The sequence below is a fragment of the Heterocephalus glaber genome, unplaced genomic scaffold, assembly GCF_053883595.1.
Source record: "Heterocephalus glaber isolate CG9 unplaced genomic scaffold, H.glaber_assembly_v1.0 deba00001608, whole genome shotgun sequence".
Taxonomy (NCBI): Eukaryota; Metazoa; Chordata; class Mammalia; order Rodentia; family Bathyergidae; genus Heterocephalus; species Heterocephalus glaber.
In genome coordinates, this window is record NW_028258379.1 from 39,305,773 (window position 1) to 39,327,926 (window position 22,154).

At 47.8% G+C, this 22,154-nt stretch overlaps 1 protein-coding gene across 8 annotated transcripts in view; it reads left to right on the plus strand.

The window, feature by feature from the left end:
• Wdr20 (WD repeat domain 20) overlaps positions 1 to 22,154 on the plus strand; it is a 59,652-nt gene that overhangs the window by 13,687 nt on the left and 23,811 nt on the right. The window contains exon 1 of one of the 8 annotated variants that reach the window (XM_087195609.1): positions 10,326 to 10,483. The exons of 5 other annotated variants lie outside the window; for them this stretch is intronic. The gene's annotated coding sequence lies outside the window, so the exon portion shown is untranslated. Of the gene's footprint in view, positions 1 to 10,325; positions 10,484 to 15,432; positions 15,458 to 22,154 lie in introns of those variants that run through there. 2 more of the 8 variants (XM_087195607.1, XM_087195611.1) reach the window with 2 other exon arrangements.

Consider the following 22,154-nt stretch of genomic DNA (forward strand, 5'->3'; position numbering starts at 1 on the left):
CAAGAGGCCTGTGGTCCTTGTGGTGCTTTTCACTCAGGAGTTGATTGTGTAGCCTTGTAGGTTGCCGGGCCATTTCCCAGTGCTGCCCTGCTTAGAGCGAGGGATACAGAAACTGCTCCACGGAAGGGCTCTTGCACTCCTCTGACTCATGTAACAGGTGATCACATTGTAAAGTGGCTTTGTCTCGGCTGCAGTGGGAATTTAGAGAGGCTTTAACAAGGTGGCGTTTGAGCCAGCATGGTAATGCACGGCTGCAAACCCAGCACTCAGGAGGCTGAGACAGGAGGATTGTGAGTTAGAGGCCATCTGGGGTGTATAGCAAGACCTGTTTCCAAACAAAGCACTGACATTAAATACTGGTCTGATGGTTTTTTGACTGAAGGAGGACAGGATTTCAAACCAAGAGGACTAGAAGCCCAAGATTGAGGATTGTGGAGCCAAGCTGCACTGGGAGGTGGAAGCTTTGCGTGTTTGGGGGAGGGCAGGTTATATTTCTTAGTGGTAGTCTTTTACTTTTTATTTTATTATTTATTTAAGGGTATTTTTGAGATAGGCTGTCATTATGGAGCCCAGGCTGGCCTCAAACTGATGGTAATCCTCCTGCCTCAGCCTATTGGTGTTGGGATTACAGGTGTCCACCATCATGCCCAGCTCCCTTAGCGGTGGTCATTTAAAAGTTGGCTATATCCTCGCTTCTTGTAGAATTTTTGGTGTGATTTTTTAAGAAAGATTTTCCGACAGTGTGTTTTCTTTCTCTGGGTCCTCACTGCTGAGCAAGACACTGTATTAGCAGCGTGTGCTCCTCCTCCAGGGCCCAGGCTGTCAGTGCACGCTTGCCCTGCTCAGGCGTGGTCTCCCCTCTTCTTCTCTCTGCTTTGGCTCCTGCCCAGGGCCCCCTTCCTGACATCACTCTCATCTCTGCCATGAGTGCTCATCAAGCCCAGCTCGCGCACACCCTCCTCTTAACCCTGGCTGTCCACTGCCTCCTCGGTGCCCCCCGCCTGTGTGCTGCTATGGCTGTGCCTGGAGAGCATGCTGCCCTGCCGACTGGCCTCTGCTGTTCGGGACCGTGACTTGGACAGGGCTGCAAACCTTCAGTAACCTCCTTCCCTATCCTTTCTTATAGTTGATGGCCTTCTTTCTCTGAGCACATTAAGCAGTCAGAAGAAAAAGAAGGAAAAAAAAAAGATGTAGTTAAAAGTTGGGCATGGGGGGCCGGGGATTTAGCTCAGTGGTTTTGCCTCCTGCTGCGCAAGCGCAAGGACCTGAGTTCGATCCCTGGTACCAAAAAAAAAAAAAAAAAGTTGGGCATGGTGGTGCATGGCTATAATCCTAGCATTCAGGAGGCTGAGACAGGAGGATCACCACAAGTTTGAGGCCAGCCTGGGCTACACAGTGAGACCCTGTCTCCAAAAAAAAAGCAGTCAGAAGGGAACTGCACAGTCTCTCCTCAGCACCTGCCAGCCTCTGTGACTCTGCCCGCCCTCTGCAGAAGAGCCACCCCCACCTGTTGGCCTAGAGCTCCTTTTGCCTCCTCTCCTGCACACCAGCTTCCCCTGTTTCCTGACCCCACTTAGTTCTCTGGCTGTTGCCCTGGCTGTTGAGCTGCTGTCTCCATGGCCCTGAGCCCCAGACTGACTACGCTAAAGCCCGCTGGCCTGAGACTGCCTTGGTTAACTTAGTCCAGTCAGTCATTGTGCCCTGCCGTCCAGTTGAGGGCTACCGGTCAGTCAGTTTTAGTGAATTTTCCAGCTTATACAACTGTCATCATAATCTAGTTGAGAGATTGGCTTTAAATTTTTTTTGGTACTGGGGATTGAACTTGGGTCCTTGCATTTGCGCAGCAGGCGGCGAAACCACTGAGCTAAATCCCTGGCCCTGGCTTTAAATCTTTAAAAAATTTTAATTGTGTGGAATATGGAGCAGGGCTTTAGTCCATGTTGTCCTTCTCCCCTCCCAGTTCCCATCTTCTTAATACAGATGATTGCTTAGCTTTTAGTGTGCGTTTCTGTTTTCAGGGGGCCAGCAGAACATTTGAGCAGAAATTTGAGGAGGCGAAAGCGTAGTAGGGATGCTGTTTTGATTTTATTTTTTTCTGGTTAATGATATGTAGTAGAAATCTTTTCCTGTATGTGAAAGAGGGCTTCTTCACACTTTCTTATAGTTGCTTTCTTCTCCTTGCTATATGTGTACTGTAATTTATTTAACCAGATAACTATTTTTCTCAGACAGAGCCTTGATGCTGTGTTCATGTAACCTTAAATTCAGTTTCCCTCAACCTCCTGAGAAATAGGTGAATCTTGATTGTTAATCTCTTATTTTAATTTTTGGTTGTTTTTGAGACAGGGTCTCCCTCTGTAGTTCAGGCTGGCCTTGAACTCACTTTGTGGCCCAGGGTGGCCTTGAACTCATGGAGATCCTCCAGCCTCAGCCTCCAGAGTGGTGGGATTACAGATGTGTGCCACAATGCCTGACCTTGATTGTTCATCTCTTTAAAAACAAATTAGGGCCAGGGATTTAGCACAGTGGCAGCATGCCTGCCTTGAAAGCACAAGGTCCTAAGTTTGATCCCCAGTACAATAAAACCCCAATAAATTAGGGAACTGGACATGGTGGTGTGTGCCTGTAACCCCAGCACTTTGGGAGGCTGAGGCAGGAGGATTGCAAGTTTAGAGTTCTGCTTGAGCAACTTGGCAAGTTGTCTTCTGTAGTGTTGTACTAATTTTATTCCTCTGTGCCCGAGAGTTGCTTGTTCTTCTGTAGCATTGTCTGGACTGTTGTCAGAATTGTGCATTTGATGTGAACTGTGAGCAATCAGTGAGATGTTTAATTTTTGTTATTTTTTGTGGTATTGGGGATTGAACCCAAGGTCTTCGCACTGAGCCACATCCCTAGCCTTGAAAAATTTTGTTTGAGACAGGTCTCACTAAGTTGATAAATTGCCCAAGCTGGGCTGGAGTATTTTTTTTTTTTTTTTGGTACCAGGGATCGAACTCGGGACCTTGCGCTTGCAGGGCAGGTGCTGGAACTACTAAGCTAAATCCCTGCCCCTTGGGCTGGAGTATTTGATCCTCCTGCCTCAGCATCCCCGAGTAGGGGGATTACAGGTGTGCTGTTATGCCCGATTGTCAGTGAATTGCTTTGTTTTCCCACATGGCGACTGAGGTTGAGCATCTTCCCGTGTATTTAAGAGTGAACTGTGTTTCTTTAAACGGTTTCACATTCCTCACCCCCATTGGATTGTGGGTTTTTAAGGGCTGTTTCTGTATTAGAAGATTAGCATTTTTGTCTGTGATATGAATTGGAGATGCTTTTCTTCCTAATTTGCCATTTGTTTTCTAACTTTGATTGTGTGTTTGTGTGTGTGTGTGTGTGTGTGTGTGTGTGTGTTTGGTTTTGCCATTAGGAGTTTTCATATCTTTTGTGGTTAAGTTTGCAAATTTCTACATTTTCTTTTATAAATTTTCGTAGATTTTGAGCCTCAGTTAACCAGTTCAACCAGTTGCCAGTCTCCAAGGTTTAAATAAGGGGCAACAGATTTACGTTTTAATATTTGGTAACTAAGTTTAACAAAGACTTTCTGGAAGCAAGGGATGGACATCTGAATGTGCTACAAAAATGTCGCTGCACTGACTCACTCTTGGGTTTGGGATTTAGCACGCCCTGGGTACTTTATAATGTTCGAAATGCTTTAGTTTGCAAGTAACAGGAAACGCGTTCAAAGGAGCTTAGCTTTTAAAGGTTAGGCATTGGTTTCTGCAGCTGAAAATCCCGTCAGCATGAATTGATTGTATGTGGTGTGAGCTTCACTTTGCTGGCTCTCTTGGTTCTGCTTTGCAGCCTGACAGCCAGTTGTGGGTGCTACACCCAGGTTAGGTGTCACCGTGGAGCAGGTGGGCCTGGGGGAGAGGCAGGAGCCAGTCCGAGAAGGAGCGGCCCTTCCAGAGTCCCTCAGAGGAAGGCTGTCACCGCAGCCCCCAGGAAACCTTGTTTGACCCCTGGCTCCAACCTGGATCGTCAGCCGGGCCTGCAGCCGAGGGACAGGAGTGCATGACTGACCTGGCTGTCCCATGGGGGTGGCTGAGGAGACCAGAGTGTGAGCGGGTGTGAGTGTGGACCTGCAGGGCAGGACAGATAGCCAAGGCCACGTGTCAGGAACAGCCTGGGCGAGGAGATGCGCGCACAGGAACGTACTCACTGTGATAGGCGTGCCAGGTGTGGCTGCACAGTGCGGGCCCATTCCTCCAGCCAGTCCTTTCTCTGCTCTTCCGTTCACTGTGAATATTCTCCCGCCTCTTCATACACTTGAAATTCTTTGTTTGAATCTGCTTCCCCTTCTAAACTGTAAATCTGGAGGGCTGAAGCCTGTGTTATGTATCCATATCCATCCAGTGCCTGTACATAGTAGACACATTGTGTTCGTTTTTAAATGAATGAATTGGTCAAAATTATGGTCCTCTAAGGACTCACTAGAATAAACTGGGTAATCTTTCAGAATCCTTTCTTCAACCAGCTGTGGTCTGTGTGGGTTCCTGAGTCCACAGAGGCAGGCTTGCCAGCGCCTTTGCCCCGGTCAAGAGGCTTTTAGAGATGAGTTGTAGCCTGACTCTGTGCTGAGAATCCTCTGGCCCCACCGAGGAGGAAGGTGCGCAGTGCCTTCCGTGCACCATGCAGGCTGCACCTGGAATCTGTATGTTCCTCATCCTGGAGCCTTGTAAAGAAATGCACACGCTCTCTGTTCAGAAGGAAGGGGGTTTGCTGCGGTCCCTGTCACTTCTTTTCTTTTAATTATAGAATCGCTCAACTCTGTACATTGCTCCTTTTCTCCTTTGGATTCCGGAATGAGTGAACACGTAGTGAGCAAGACTGAGGCCAGTGTGAGGTCAGTTTATGAGGCAGCGGCAGATGTCTTCCGGGTGTCCTTGGCGTGCAGCAGCTGGAGGACACAGGCTGAGCTGGGGGGCCTTGCAGGGTGGCTGCGGTCTGCCTGCAGCGGCCACACCCCTTCCCCTTGCACGTGCGCCTTCCCTGCCGGGTGGTCACACACTGACTTCCTGGTCTTCTCTGCATGTGCAGGCCACTGCCTGCCCCGTCCTGCCCCCCCACTGCAGCTCCTGCCATCGTCTTGGGTGGTTTCATCTCCCGGGCATGACCATCCAGCCCCTGGGGTGCTTGATTTGTGGGTTCCGTGGCTGCCCTAGGGTCCGTCCCCCCCCCCCCCCGTCCAATCTCTCCCTTAGCGACACTTAAGGTCCCAGTACACCAGCCCCATCTAAACTCAGACAGGAACAGTTTTCCTTCCCCGCAGCACAGCCCTGTCTCTCACCGCCAGTTCTTTAGGACGGTGGTTTCGCAGAACCATTGGACGCCATGGGCCATACCTTTTGTGGCCACTCAGCAGTGCTCAACACCAGTGAGCATCCTTTATTGAGACTCCTCTGGTCTCTATACTTCCGTCCTGGCTCTCTACCATCACCCATCTCTCTGGCAGCCTATACCTCACCTCCTTTGTGTGCTCTTTCTCGCATTCCCAGTTGCCACTCATCCCCTCTGGCCTCAGAGACAAGGTCTTGCTGAGTTGTTCAGGCTGGCCTTGAATTTGAGATTCTCCCACCTCAGCTTCTGGATAGCTGGGAGTCCAGGTGAGTGCCACCATACCTGGCTGTTTTGTTTGGTACCGGGAATCAAACTCAAGGCCTTGTGATTTCCAGGCACACGTGGTGCCACTGAGCTAAATCCCAGCGCCTCTCTGGCTAGTTTTTAACTATTGGCGTTTCCTTAAAGGCTCAAATTTGTTTTTGTTTTGTTTTGTGTTTTTTGAGATAGGTTCTTGCTGTGTAGGTCAGGCTGGACTTAAAGTCACTGTGTAGTCCAGGCTGACCTTGAACTCATGGAGATGCTCCTGTCTCAGTCTCCCTAGTGCTGAGGTCACAGGTGTGCGCCACCACGCCCAGCTAATGATTCAGTTCTGACTCCTTTGGTCATTTCCCTCATCACTACTGTATCTGGAATTATATTTCCCCTTTGTTCCTAAAATTGTTTATGCCTTTTCTTTTCCCCACCCGGGTAAAAGTAGTTTTGCAGTAAATTAACCCAGTGAGTATTCCTGTGAGAACACAAATCAGGGCAGTTAAAACTGAAAGTAACATTCGTGCCAGCAAAGCTCTTAGTCACTAGCTCTTCCTCAAGAGTGACTTTGCCAGTTCCTTCTCAGCTCCTCTTGTGCCTTCTGCTTCCTGGCCCATCTGTCCCCAGCCTGGCTGTGGCCACCTCTGCATTGGCCTGCAGCTGCCCTTCCCCTCTGCAGCCTGTGACCTGCCCCAATTTGCCCCTTCATTTATGTTTTAGTTTTTAATTTTAATTTTAATTTTTGGTACCAGAGAGCGAACTTGGGTCCTTGCGCTTGCGCAGCAGGTGACAAAACTACTGAGCTAAATCCCTGGCCCTTTTTAAAAATTTTTTATTTTTTATACTTTGGGTATCAGGGATCAAACTTGGGACCTTGTGTTTGTGAGGCAGGTGCCGAAACCACTGAGCTAAATCCCCGGCCCTATGTTTTAATTTTTTGCTGAGTAGACTTACAGTTTGCTACTTAACATTTTTTCCCAAAGAAACTATCATTCTTTCATTTTCTGTTTTGTTAGTATGTTCTTTTTATTTCCATTCCGTTTCCTTTAGGTGTACTGTAATCTGTTCTTTTTCTAGCTTATTAAGTGAAAAGCATAAGTTTTCTTTCCTTCCCTCCTTCCTTCCCTTCCTCCCCCTCCCTCCCTCCTTCCTGCCTTCCTTTTTGTTTTAGCAGCCCTGAGAATTCAATCCAGGGATACTCTACCACTGAGTGAGCTACATCCCCAGCTTTTAGAATTGCAGTAATAATAAATACTAGTATTTGCAGTATGGGGATTGAACCCAGGTTCTTGACACTCAGCTGTAGCCCCAGTACCCCATTCCTTTTTTTTTTTTTTTAAATTTATTTTTTGGCAGTACCGGGGATCGAACTCAGGACCTTGTGCTTGCCAGGCAGGTCCAGTGCCACTGAGCTAAATCCCCAGCCCACTTTTATTTTTATTCTCTCTTTAACTCTTGAGTTCTTGAGTAGACTTTTGATTTTGGCTTTGGAGACCAGGCCTCAAACTTAGGATCAGGCGTGGCTCTAAGTAGGCAGAGGTTTTTTGTTGGTTTTTTTTGGTACCGGGGATCAAACTCAGGTCCTTGGGCTTGCAAGGCAGGCAGTGGAACCACTGAGCTAAATCCCCAGCCCTAAGTAGGCGGTTTTTAGTTTCTATTTAGGTTGTTTAGCTTCTTAAATATTGATTGACCTATTTGCAGCCATGGTCATGGAGGCTGTTTTTATAATATCAGTTATTTGAACTGGGATGATAATTTCTTTGTGACCTCATTAGAATGTCTGTGTGTTTCTAAAAGAATATGTATCCTGTTTATTAGGGTCAGGATGGCCTGTGTGCGTTTCATCAAAATTGTAATGCTCTTCATATTCTCCATTACTGCTGATTTTTATGACTGCCTTATTTATCTCATGTTTCAAAACAACTCACTAGATTCTTGGAAATTTCTTGTTTTGTCAATTTGGCTTCATATTAAATTTAGAATTGTCAGTTTTTGTGTCAGTCTATTGTACCAGTCTATATTTTTGCCCTAAATTCTCTTTTATTTGGTGACTATTTGCTTAGAACGGCTTTATGTCCCTTATTTTCAGCTTACCTGTGTAGTTTTGCTTTAGGAGGGCTACTGGGAGTGCTCACCACTGAGCTACATCCCCATCCTTCTTAATTTTACTCTCTTTAGGGAGAGTCTCCCTGAGTTGCCAGGTGAGACCCGAGCCTGTGGTCCTTGTCTTAGCCTCCCCAGGTGCTGGGATCACAGGCCTGTGCCCCTGCACCCAGCCCTCTTCAGTGTGTTCTGTTCACTGTCTCTGTGAGAGTCCCTGTTCCTGTGCCTCTCCCTCTCTACTTTTCCTCAACAGTTGCTGTTGATTTCATCTCCAAAGTGTGCTTGGGTACATCCGCTCCGCTTTCTGCCCTCACTCATCTCACCCAGGCAGCCTCACCTCTGCCTAGTCTCCTAGTCCGCTCTCGCTCCCTCCAGTCAGAATGAATGATCTTTACAAAGTGGGAATCTTATCCTGCTGTTGGCCAGTAATCCCAGTATTCTGGGAGGCTGAAGCAGGAGGATTGCAAATCCAAGATCAGTCTGGACAACTTGGTGATTTAAGGAGACCCCACTTGAAAATAGAAGATTCAAAAAGCATTGGGGAGGTAGCTCAGCATGAAGGCCCTGAGTTCTATCCCTAGTCTCAAAAAAAGAGGTGAGTCTAAATCTGATTGTCATTCCCAGGCTAGAAATCCTTCAGTGCTTCCTGTTGCTTTTAGCTTGAAAAACAGGGTTAATAACAGGGCTTACCAGGATCTGCATGAATTAGCCCTTGCTGCTTTATCACCCTCTCTTCCCTTCCCTCTCTCTCTAACTCCCTGGCTGCCTTATAATTCCTCTAAGAAGCCTTAAACTTCTCACCATGAATTCTTCTGTGTAGATTTCCTTGCCTGGAGTTGCTGCTACTCCTGCCCTTTCTCCTTCATCCCGTGGGAAGGAGCTGCACCAACCCACTTACCTCCGAGCCTGATCCAGAGATGGCGAACCCTCAGTGATACAGACAGCCCTCTGCAGCACCGGCCGTAGGTTCACCACCACTGGCCCAGCCCCTCTCTCCCTAGAACTTGCTCCTTGCTGTTCTCTGCTTCCCCAGAAGGAGACTGTGTCGCCCTTTCACCTCAGTCCCTGCACTCCCCTTTCTTGGCTGATTTTTTCTTCATGGTGTTTACTCTCCTGACATTTATTCAAGTCCTGTTTCCTGGGTGTGCCCTTCCTAAACTTCCTCAGAGGAGAGATTTATCAGTCCTTATTGTTGAGACCTCAGCGTCTAAAATAGTAAAATTCAGTGAACAGCGGTTGAGTGGATAGGGAAAGAAGTCGCCTTAGGTGGCTTAGAAGGTGTAGGACATAGGGATTTTGACTTCTCATGGGTCTGTTTCATTTTTTAAAATAGATAATAAATTCATTCACATGGTTCACAGTGTACAGCACACACACAGGTTCCCTTCCTCAGAAGTGGCCAGAGTTAAGAGTCTCCTGTAGGTTTCCAGGAGGCCGTGGTGCAGCACACACTCACGGTGCAGAGGCCCTCTTAGCACTTTTTGCGCCATGCTGATTTTGTTGTAGACTGTGCTTTGGAGATCGTGCTTCGCTCAGCGCACCAAAGGTTCTTTATTGAGGGCAGCGCAGTGTCCTAGTATGTGAACTCCCTGAAATTCTCCCTTTGATGGCCACTGAAGTCATTGCCAGTATTTGGCTGTTACAAACTGTGTTGCTTTAAATAACCATGGACGTTGTTTCCTCACATTGCTGCTCTCTGAGGAGTCAGGTGCTCTGCGTGGATTACTGAGTCAAAGACGTACACTTGTCGGCCAGACAGACACAGCTAGTGCTTCTGGAGGTCGGGCCAGCTTTTGCAGTAGGCACAGCTACTATGTGGTCTTTGGCAGTTTGACAGATGGAAATGGTGTGTCACTGGACTTCGCCTTATTTCTTATGCCAAGACGTAAGGTTTATTTCATATACTTGAAGGCCACATTTGTACTTTCTGTGAGTTGTCCAGTCCTGTACCAGTTTTTTGTTTTTTGGTACCGGGGATTGAACTTGGGACCTAGTGCTTGCCAGGCAGGTGGCGGAACCACTGAGCTAAATCCCCGGTCCTGTTTTTCTTGATTAACACCCAGTAGCACCTGAGTAACAGCCATCATGGTCAAAGCCAGGCTTGGCTCTGTGTCCCCAGGTTTCCTGCACCTGGTCAGTGCCTGCAGCTCCCTGAGGAGCCTGTACGCCTCTGCCCTTTCTCCTGGCAAAAAGTGCCAGGCTCTAGGTACTTTGAAAGTAGCAGTGTGTGTCACAGCCTGCTCAGGGCTGGTATCCCTGGACCTTGGCCTCCCATTTTTTATAAGAATTTGAACCTTTCCACAGGTGGCCCGGTTTGAGGACTGTGAATGGCTTTGTAGATGTGTCTTCCAGGTCCCCAGTGCGTTCCTCGTAGGAATGGACCCTGTCTGTACTCCTTTCTCTCTCCTCACAGCGAGGTTCACAGGAGTGGTCCCTGGCCAGCAGCATCTGCATTGCCCTGGAACTTGTGGAAATGAAGCTCTGGGGCTCCTTTTTTTTTTTTTTTTTTTTCTGGCAGTACTGAGGATTGAATCCAGAGCCTTTGCACTGAACTACAGCCCCACCTTCTTAATATTTTTCTTATTTTGACACAGGATCGCTGAGATGCTAAGTTGTCCAGGCTGGCCTTCAACTTCTGATCCTCCTGCCTCAGCCTCTCAGAATGCAGAGTTTCTGTCCATGTGGTGGCACCTGGATGGCAACACTTCCTCAGTATTTTTGTCTCAGAAATTAACTTGTACTTCACTGATGGGTAAATTGGTGTGCTACACAACGCTGACCTCTGAATTTATTTTATAGTTTTTAAGAATTAGTGAAATCTTGGGGCCAAGGATTTAGCTCAGTGGTTCTGCTGCCCGCCTCGCAAGTTCAAGAACCTGAGTTCAATCCCCGTACCAAAAAAAAAAAAAAAGAATTAGTGAAATCTAAATTGGTTAGAAAAGTAATTTTCCTGGTTTAACTTTGAGCCTCCTCCACTTCCCAGGTTCAGATTCCCAAACATACTTGTATGCATACACAGTTTTTTTTTTTGATACCAGCGATCAAACCCCTTGGTACTGGCAATCGAACTCGGGACCTTGCACTTGCAAGGCAGGCGGTGGAACCACTGAGCTAAATCCTGGACCCACACACAGTTCTTAACAGGCAACTAAATAGAGAAGCTAATGTTTTTGTTTCCATGCTCAGTCTCTTTAATTTTTCCTTTGAGCACTGTGAACAAATGCAAATTTATGTTATTTACTTAATGATGCATGATGCAGGTTGTATCTAATCCCAAACCTGAAACCAGCCTCAACAAAACATTCAAAAAGTATGCAGTGTGGGCCAGGGATTTTAGCTCAGTGGTTCCGGCACCTGGCTCATAACCGAAAGGTCCCGAGTTCAATCCCCGGTACCAAAAAAAAAAAGTATGCAGTGAAGCATTTTAGGTTTTCCAATTAGGGAAGCTCAGCTGCTAAAGTCTATGTAATATGCCAAAATCTGAAACCCTTGTGTTTACTGGGCATTTGGGATATGGGGTATTCAGCCTGTAACAGCTCGTACCAGGCTTGGCTCTAATCGCTTCTGCTGTTTTAACCACTTTCAGCTGCCAGAGCTGCGTGTGCTGGTTTCCCACGTTATGGAAACAGTGGTGTAGAGTGCAGCCTGCTGTCTGTTCAGGTTCCCAGTGCAGCTCCACAGCTGGTCCGCAGCGAGCTGTAGGCCTCAGCCACAGCCTCCACCTTAACGTGGTGGGCCTCAGAGTATATACCTCCGTTACATTTGTTCCTCCAAGTCAGGACCTGTGTGGAGAATGGGGCTGATGTGTGAGCTTACTCAGGAAAATGTAGATAATGGGACTTGGCTGGCTGAGCGCCATCTGTGGGGAAGGCAGGTGACCCCGCGATGGACAGTCCTGGCTGGCCGTGCCTTTGTTGTGCTGCCCCTCCCTTGTGCTCTTGTGAGCCTGTCACTCATACACCTGGCACGGGGCCCCTGAAGTTTATGAGAACGGCCCGAATGCTTGGACTTGCTGGGGCCATGGTGTTATTGGTGCCTCTTCACGTTGGAAGACAAACCTTCTGCAGCAATCTGCCTGGCGAGCAGTCGGAGGTCTTCGCACAACACCGGAAAGGCTGCTTTTTGGTTTGTAACCACAAAGTCTGCTTATAGGACCCTCTGGTGTCTGGAACCTTAGCCTTTGTCTTAACTAGAGGTGCCCCAAGCAGAGCTGCTGGGCTGTGTTCCTTAGTGTTCTGTATCTGTGCAGCCTGGCTTAAAATTGCCTCTTGTTTCTGCCATCCTTTTAGTATTTAAAAAAGTTTCTTTTTGGCCAGGCCTGCTGGTGCATGCCTGTAATCCCCGCACAGGGTAGGCTGAGGCAGGAGGATGGCCACACGTTCAGGGCCAGGCTGAACTACATAGCGAGACCCTGTCCTGTTCACCACCTCCCCAATTTTTTCCCTTTCTTTTTAGATAAGATTTTACTGTTGTAGTCTTGACTAGCCTGGGACACTTTAAGTGTAGCCCAGGCTGCTGTGGAACTCAGGATCCTACTGTTTCAGCCTCCCCCGTGCGGGGATTACAGATGTGTGCCACCACACCTGGCTGTCCTTTTTATATTTGCATGCACAAGTTTCAAATTCATCCCCATTGGCCAGAATTTCATTGGGGAGAATAGTGGAGGGGTTATTTTCTGGAAGGTAGGTAGGAGCTTTGGAGAGAGGTGTGGAGGTGAGCTTGGCCTTAGTTGTCAGGACAGCTAGTCTGAGGACTTTGAGTCACCCAGAGGCACGTGCCCCACTTCTCTCTTCTCGGTGCTGTGCGACTGCAGCTGGAGCATGCCTGAGCGCTTCACTCTCCTCAAATTGGAGTTTTTTGAATCTTCTGTGTGTCTTTACTGAGTTAGAATAATATAGTTATGGGCCAGGGATGTAATGTAACTCATTGGTTCTGCTGCCTGCCTCACAAGTGCAAGGTCCCGAGTTCAATTCCTATAACCACCCCCCCCCCCAAAAAGAATAATATAGTTATAAGTTCTGACAACTGGTGTTACTCTGATGGAGACCAAGGTCACAGTGGCAGGAGAGGGGCTGAGAGGTGGACTCTGGGCTATTGCTGCAGAGCCTCTCAGAGGTCACTGATGAGGTGCTGGCCAGGGAGTGAGCCCAGAGCTGCAGGGTTAGTGGTGTGGCTGCTGTATGATTTCAGGCCCTCTGTGCTCTAGGTCGCAGTCCCTTGATTACAGTGACTTGTGGTGTGAAAGTGCCGCTCCTGTTCCATTTGCGTGCCTGCCTCTGACTCCCTGAAGTCAGGTTTGTATTGTCTGCATTCTGAGAAGACCTTGTATATACTGGTCTTCCAGTGCTCTTCACTTGCTGCTTAATCCACCCCTTCTCTGTGGCTTTGCAAACGGAGTGGGTGATGGGCAAGAACGTCTCAGCGCTAAGCGGGTGGCCTGCTAACCTACATTATAAATACCGGGCTGTCCCTCGCCTTTCCTCTACAGCCTGTTACTGTATTTCTACTTCATCCTCAAAACTTTAACTTTTATTTATTTATTTATTTACTTTTGGTACCGGGGATCAAACTTGGGACCTTGCGCTTTTGAGGCAGACGCTGCAACCACCGAGCTAAATCGCTAGCCCAAAACTTTAACTTTTAAATGCTAAAGTCTTACTGAATACTTAAAAACAATTTGCACTGTGTAACCCTTTTAGCTATTCTGGATTAAGAATAATTAAGGCTAGGCATGGTAGCATATTACCTGTAATCCTAGTACTAAAGTGGCTGAGGCAGGAGGATTGCCACAAGTTTGAGGTCAGCCCAAGCTACATAGCAAGCACCTGCCTCAAAACACCTCCCCAGGGGCCAGGTATTTAGCTTAGTGGTTCTGGCACCCTCCATGCAAGCGCAAGGTGCCAAGTTCAATCCCCGGTACCAAAAAAAATAAAACTCCCCAAAGAAAAGGATAATTTAGGATTCAGTTTTTCTAGAATCTTTAGAAGAGCATAAAATGAACGACAGGGATATCACTCCTTGGAGAGTGGCTGCCTAGCATGCACAAGACCCTGGGTTCAATCCCCAGCACCACCTGAATGATAAATCTCAGTTCAGTTCTTGTGAATAAGACATGGATTCCTATTTCTTTCTTTCTTTTTTTTTCCCCTCAGTATCAGGGATTGAACTCAGGACCTTACACTTGCGAGGTGGGGCGGTGCCACTGAGCTAAATCCCTGACCATGGATTTCCATTTCACACCTATATTAGAAGAAAAATAGGTGAGATTGGTCGCGTGCAGAGTGGTATAGCCAGAGATCAGAGGAAGATTACAGTAATAAACTGGGAGTGGATCAGATTCCCAGCGAGGACTCTGGGGAAAGTTGGCCCTTATCTGCCCGCAGAGCCAAGGAGGGCATACGGTGACCATCGCCACCCGGCGGTGCTGTGTGAGGAGCCAGGCAATGGGGCAGCCGAGGCTGCCTCAGCCACCACCTGAGCAAGTGGCTTCCGTAGGAGGCTGGCCTCACACGAGTGCGATCGTTACCTACTGCAAATGTACTAATAAGAAAGCAAAACTTGAATAAAAATAGAAACTCTCCCGGCCTTTCTCTACTGACATCATTGATGCCAAAACAAAACAAACCACAACGAGTAGGTCTAGCTGTGAAAGTGACCAGCCTGTTGAAAGTAGATCATCACCTGTTGGTGATAAATCAGCCTTGCTCATGTGTTTGTCTTCCTTAACGGAAGATTTTCTTTTATGGTGAATTTTTAGGTTTTTTTGCTTTTGAGATGAGACCTTTCTATATAGTCCTGGCTCACTGTGATCCCAGGCTGGCCTCACTCCCAGTGATCCTCCTGGCTCAGCCTCCCAAGTGCTGGGATTATAGGCCTGAGCCACCATGCCTGGCTAATGATAATATTTGAGGGACTATGTTTTCAAACTGTTTTCTTTGAACCAAATATATACATAGGCATAACTGTATGGCAAAACAATAATACTTTCTCTTTTTTCTTTTTTTGGTACCAGGGATCAAACTCAGGTCCTTGCGCTTGCACAGCAGGCGGTGAAACCACTGAGCTAAATCCCCAGCCCAATACTTTTTGTTTGTTTCTTTTTTTAAATTTTTTTTTTTTGGTACTGGGAATCGAACTTGGGACCTTATGCTTGGGAAGCAGGCGACGGAACCATTGAGCTAAAATCCCTGGCCCCCAGTACTTTTTCTTTTAAGAGTAGCAAATTTTATTGAAGGAGAGACAGCTCCTGAGAGAGATAGGAGGGGTCCCAGAAAGTGGGTTTCAAACATACTTTTTTAATTGTAGAAATTTCCCAACTGACAGAAGAATGCAGAGAATGATATGGTAGACTCCATGTACCTCAGCAGTTACTGACATAAGGCCAGTATCATTTCTCTTATTATCTGATCCCCACTGGATTATTTTAAAAGAAATCTAAAGCATCATATTTTCTGTATTTTTTTTTCTGTGACACGTGGACTATTTTTGGTAATAAAACCACATTCTTATGTACAGAAATTTACATGGCCAGTCTATTCCTTGATAAATTTATAAATATATATTCTCTATCTTGTAGTCTTGGGGGTTGAACTCGGGGCCTTTGTGCTTAACTACATCGTCAGTCTTTTTTATTTTTTATTTTGAGACAGGGTCTTGGTAAGTGGCCCAGGCTGGGCTCAAAGTTTTGATCCTCCTGCCTCAGCCTCCCAGTGTGCTAGGATTACAGGTATGTGCCACCACACCCGGCTCATAAATATTCTTTAAGTTGATTTCTTGATTGTGCCAGTCAGCTTTCTGTTGCTAAGACAAAATACCTGAAAAATCAGTTTGTAAGAAGAAAGGCTTATTTTGGCTCATGGTTTCAGTCCATAGTCACTTGGTGCTGTTGCTTTGTGTACGTGGGGAGGAAGCTTGTCCATCTCCCAGTGGTGGCCGGGAGGGTGCCCCAATGTCCCCTCCCTGCAGGGCCTGCCCTCAGCAGCCTAACTTCTTCCTCCTGAGAGAGCCACGGGCTGGTACCCAAGTGTTCAGCATAGGCCACCCGGCCCTGAACCATTTACCCTAGCTTCTAAGGATCTTTTTATTATTTAATTTCTAACTCTTTTTTTGGCAGTGCTGGGGATCAAATCCAGGGCCTTATATGTACAAGGGAAGTCTTCTTCCATTGAGCTACAGCTCAGCCCCATATGTTGATATAATTTCACAGTTGGAGAAAAGTTACAAGAATAGTACAAAGAACTCCCATGGGACATTACCTGACTTGATCAAGTACTTAACATTGACCCATTTGTTTTATCATTGGTGCCCCTCCCCTGTGTCCATGGGATTGGTATCATTTGAGATGGGAATAATGTGTAGACATCATGTCCATTTTGGCTGTGTAAACTTCAGTCACTTATTTATATTTACGTATTTATTCATCGTTCTGTTTCTTGCCATGCTGGGGATGGAACCCAGAACCTCGTACAAGCTTAGGCAAGCACTCCACCCTGAGCTTCGCCACCAGCCCTGAGCTTCACTTTCTGTTTAGAACAGGGACTTGGTCCATTATCAGAACCGGAAAGCAGGGGCGCATTGCTTGTCCCACATCCGCAGTTTGTGCACCCTTCTTGTCATCCTTTCCCTAGAGCTTGGATCTGGCCCAGAGCTGTCACTCTGGACAGTCAGGCACAGTCTTTGCTCTCCTTCAGTCCGGAGCTCTTCTCCTTTCTTTCTCTTCATCACCTTGACCTTTTTAGAGGATTCAGACAGTTATTTTTAGAGTATCTTTCCACTTGGATTTGTCTTATTTTTTTGTGATTGAGTTCATGGCCTGCACTTAAGGTATAATACCACAGAAGGGATATGTACTTTTCCAGGCAGTACCTCAGGAGGCACGGGATGCTGGTTTGTCCCAGTCAGTCCTGGTAATGGGAATACTGATTGGGTTCGAGTTAAGGTTGAGTTTGCTAAATTAATCCATTGGTAAGTCCCACTTTCCTCTTTTTATTTGATATGTTGGGGGATATTTTGAGATTGTGTATATGTTTCCCATAAAATTTTTGCCCCCTGGCTTTAGCACCTATTAGTAATTTTGGGGGGCTGAATGTACGCCCCCCCAAAGGATTGAGCCCAGGGCCTTGGGCCTGATAGGCAAGCACTCTTCCACTTAGTTACCTTCCCAGCTCTGCCTGCCTGCCTGTCCAACCGTTCTTTCACCCACCCACCCACCTACCTGCCTGCCTACCCACCTACAAACAGGGTTAGGCTGGCCTTGTATTTATTGACTGTGTAACCCAGGCTGGTCTCAAAGTTAGGTGATCCTCCTGCCTCAGGCTCCTGAATAGCTGGGATTACAGGCATTGCACCACCATATCCAGCTGAGTCAACAAAAGGGGTCACAGATTCAATGCAGTCCCCATCAAAATACCAATGGCCTTCTTCATGGAACTAGAGAAAACAGTTCTAAAATTCATATGGCAGCACAAAAGACTCGGAATAGCCAAAGCAGTCCTAAGCAACAAGAGCAAGGCTGGAGGCGAAGCAGTGGCAGATTTCAAATTACACTCCAGAGCCACAGTGACAAAAACAGCATGGTACTGGCACAGAAACAGTCACGCAGACCAGTGGGACAAAGAGAGGACACAAGAAACCCATCTGATGCTGGACAAAGAAGCCAAAATATTCACTGGAAAGAAGACAGCCGCTTCAGTATATGGAATGGCTATGGGAAAACACTGAAACCAGTTAGATTGCATTATCCCTCCCTTCTTTACTTACTGGTGTTAGTCTGACACAGTGAGAAAGCCTCTGCTTCCTCCCTGTCCAGCGACATCAGTGCTATAATGTAGGCTGGCTGCTCTATTTACTGGTGTTGGTACAAACTCAGTTTTTTACTTTGGAGGGGTGCTGGGAATCAAACCCAGGGCCTTGTTCCCTGATGCCTAACTCAGCTTCTTATTTCGTTCCATGAAAATTTTGTCTTATTGTTCTATTGTTTAAATTTGTCTGATTTTGGCTAGTGGTAGTCTCTTTGCTTTGCCTTTTTTTGGGACAGGGTCTTGCTCTGTAGACGATCTAGACTGGGTTGGAATTTGCTGTGTAGCCTCAAACTTGTGATCCTCCTGCCAAAGCCTCCTGAGTGCTGGGATTATAACTTGTGCCACTACTTTACCTGTTAGTGGTAGTCACATTCCGTGTCCCAGTCTGGTCTGCTCAATTTCAGTATCTAGAAAGGTGGTGTTCATCTGATAGGAAAAAGGTTGGCAGTATGTGAGTGGCCTGGAAGTGGCTGGAAAGGGAAGTCTTGTGTGACAGTGACTAACCTCCCAAGCGCGGTGGGTGCATAGTTTGGCTGATAAACTCTTGCAGCGGGCTTCAGACAGGAGATGTCACAGCCTCTCCTCGTGGTGGTGGTGGTGGTGGTGGTGGTGGTGGTGGTGGTGGACGAACAGCTCTGTTACTCTCTCTGATTTGAGGCTGCTGTCTTTCCCGAGGCCTGGCTGCATCAGATTGTTTTTATTTGAATTAGAGGCCGAATCGAATATTTTGGCTGCTTGTTTTAGTGGCTGATGCTATTAATATGTAAGATATTTTAGTGCACTCTCACTCCTAGCCCTCTCACTTCCTTTTTGACAAGACTGTAGTATAGTAGGTCCAAAATGCTGTCATTTGATGGAAAGTTGCCAGTACAAATCGTGTCAGTTTGTTCCCCAGTTCATTGCTCAGGCCAAAGTCGGGTGATGGGAGCGGGTGTGGCGGCTCAGGAGCTTACAGCGCCGTCCTCAGCTCTTCAGCGCTGGCGGCCTCGGCCTCTGCAGATCTCACTTCACCCTGGCTCGCTCTGGGCAGGGTGGGAAGTGGGGGTGGGTGGGGCCTTGGCACAACTGGGGTGCAGGGCATCTCCCACCTAGGACGGGAGCTCCTACACACACACACACACACACACACACACACACACACACACACACACACACACACACACACACACACACACACACACACACCACCTTATGTTCCTCAGAAGCTCAAAGTGGAAGACCAGAACTCTTTATGGGTCTGGGCACGTGGTGCCTGCCTGTGATCTTAGCTACTAGGGAAGCAGAGGCAGGAGCATAGTGAGTTTGAGGCCAGTCTGGGCAACATAGTGAGGCCCTGTCTCCAGGAAAAAATCATGTGATTTGCCAAACATAAACTCAAGAATTGTCTGATGGTCAGGAAAAACAGTATAAGTAGTTAGCAGGATGTAGGAACTACTCACTCCCTTATAATGACCTTCAGTTCACCAGTGTCACTTTGAACACCTTGAAAAGTGCTCAGAATTTTCCCTCCTCCCACCTTTTTCTGGGGAAGCCTTAGAAAAATTATTTTCTTAAAAGTTTAAAATGAGAAAAGTAAAATAAAATGAGTATCTTTTGGAGAAATAAAAGCATCTTACCTTTTCTTCCATTTGAGATATTGGTATTCCCTTTGGAATAGGGCTGTATATCTCTGCCTGTTGAACAGAAGGCTTTAATGAAAATAGGTCGTTTGAATATGATAGCGTTTTAATGTGATGAGATCTGGTGTTAGAATGTGTGCAAGTTGAACTTATCTAGTGTTCATAGTTGTTCTTTAATGAAGAAATGGGTATTTCATTAGCCTCAGTGAAGTGCCAGGACAGCCACTTGGGGTGACTCGCCTGGATAGAGACGGAACCCAAACCTGGGTGCACGTCAGAAATGAGGCGATGGCAGACGTGTTGCAGGTTAGCAGCTTCAGTTCATTTCAAAACCTACTCTGAAGGAAGAGGAGTGGGTTTTACATGGTAACAGTGTAGAAGTGACAGGTTGCCTGGGGAAAATGCCACGCAGCGACTGAAGTGACGCGGGTCCTCAGAGGGCCTTGCCTGGCAGTGCTGGGCCCGGGTGCATGGTGGTGTGTCTTGGGCCCGTGCCCCTCTTCCCTTTTGGGGTGGCATAAGGGTGATGTTCCCTGTATCACACATCAGTATTTGCCTCTGTCAGACCAGCCGCTGCCTGGCTCCCTCCCCCTCCTGGCTTGGAATGTGGATCTGCATGCTCAGGCTTTGGCGCTGTTGCTGTCGCTGTCGTGGCAGAGCCCATCACGCCTGTCAAGTGACTCGTTGGGGTTTGTCTTCAGTGAGGAGAGCGATCTGGAATGCCAGGGGGTGTGGGTCGCGCACGGTTGGGGACGAAGAACAGGAGCTGCTGTCTAGTTCTGAAAAATTATATTGGATTCTGAAATGAGCTTCTGCTGCTCTCGTCTTCCTCCAGGAAATTGAGGGCAGAAATAAATATCCTATTTTTTCCTTATTTATGTTTAAGATATTTGAAGGTGAGAATTTCCAGCATGTGTAAGACAGTCTTATTAAGCAGCTCTGAGAGGGGCTGCTCGGAGCACGTCGATCTGAAATCTAGGCCAGGTGGAGCAAGGCTGAGTCTCTGCTTCCCACTTGAGCAAGCAGCGCATTGAAGTCATCCAGCAATTCGGTTCAGGGGCTGCCTCCTCCAGCCTGCTCGAGGGGGGAGGAGCAGCCTTCACCTCTGAGTTCGTCTCCATGCCTGACTCAGTTTCCCTGTTTGTGACATGGAGTCTGCAGTGGTTCTGGGTGCACCAGCTTGTCACGGGGAAAGCTGCGTGTGAAGGTGCTCTGCTGCTGTGGATGGCATTCTTTGCTGGTGGGAGTTTGGTCTCTCTTTTGCTTCTTTTTATTTTTTTTTCTTTCCGTCTTCAGGACTGTTTTCTTTCTATGATGGATACTCACTCAGTGATGCCTTCCGTGTGCCAGGCTCACTGTTAGGGGGTAGAGTGGTGAATAAGATGGACAAGTTTCTACCCCTTTGAAACTCTGAAACTGCACAGGTGTGTGCACTCTGTTTAGTTGGTGTTCATGACAGAGTTTTGGACCTCACTATTGAATTGAGGGGACTGTGGGAGAAAGATGGCTCAGGTGAGGGTTGCACTAGATCAGCTAGCTCTTGCTTCTCCTTTGAAAAGGGCAGGTGAGCTGGAATGTGGAATTGACATTGGGTTTTGCAATGCTAGGACTTGAACCCAGGGCCACCCGCGTACTTGGCCAGTGCCCTGTCACTGAGCCACATCCCCAGCCCACAGGTCATCATCACTTAAGTGAGAAACTTAGTACCTAAAAGGAGGCAGTGAAGGTGTTTGAAACCGTGCTATTTTTGTCATTAGACCCAGTTACTCCCCACTCTGTTGAAGGAAATTGAAGTTGGAGGGCTGTGCCCAGCTGTGTGTGCTGAGCGTCTCCTCACTCCCTCCTGAGGCTCGCAGGCTCTTTCCAGCCTCAGGCTGGGTTGTGCACTTGTGTCTAAGGGCCCTGGAAGCCCCGAGCTGAGCTGAGCTGGAGCCCAACTGGACTGTGTGCCCCCAGGAAAACTGGAGGACAGACTGACTGCAGGTGTTTTTTTAAAGATCTCAAGTTTTAAAATAGGACCCTAAGGGCCGGGGATGTAGCCGGGTGGTTCTGAGTCCTGAATTTGATTTCCTGTATTGGAAGAAAAAAAAATAGGGCCCTATAGTTCACCTTTTCTCAGAGAAAGTGATCCTTTGTGGCCCAGGAAGTAATGCCTTGATCGCTTTTGCTCTGTTTTGGCCGTCTGAGACGTGAGCACTCCATCAGTTAGTTCCCCTCTGACCCTCTTAGTGGCATCATGGCAGCCTTTGGTGCCACTTGGACTGTGCCTGTGATTCCTGAGTGATATGCTCAGGCTGTCGGTGACTCCACAGCCTCCTGTTCTTCTGTTTTTAAAAGGAACCAGACTTTCGCAATATGGAACATAGTTAGACCGTCACAGCCAGGAGTGTGCCCCACGGTGATGGCCACTCTGGGAAGGGTGACCGGAAGAATGTCACACCTGGGGATGTCAGGCGACATTCGTGCCAGGGTGAGCAGAATCCATGGGAAGGTTTGTAGGTGAAAGGAGGAACATAAGGAAGGGCAGGCAGGTGAGAGCACAGCCCAGAGCCTTCAGGGTAACATGTAGAGCAGGGGTTGTGAGGTCCAAGGGCACCGCTGTGGGCCCTACCGAGCCCTGGATCTTGTGCGTGGGAGACAGCAAGGGCTTCCTGAAGACGCGTCTGGCAGATGTGTGGGATGAACTGGATGTGGTCCAGTGGGTGGAAGAAAACTGGGGCACAGACTGGGTGGGTTAGGGTTAAGGTGAGAGGGTAGCTAGGGAGGGAGGGCCAGGCCAGGCCAAAGGAGGGTGTGACGCTGTCATGTGGGCAGGGGCTGCCTTCAGGGGACCCAGCTGAACGCAAGTGTGCAGCTGGGGAGGGCCTTCAGATGGGAGGTGAGCACTGAGGGGGAGAGTGTGCTTGCGAGGCAGTCGGCGGAACCACTGAGCTAAATCCCCAGCTCCTGGACATTGTACTTTTTTCCGGCAAAAAGACTGTCCCTGAGGTGACACTCGGATAGG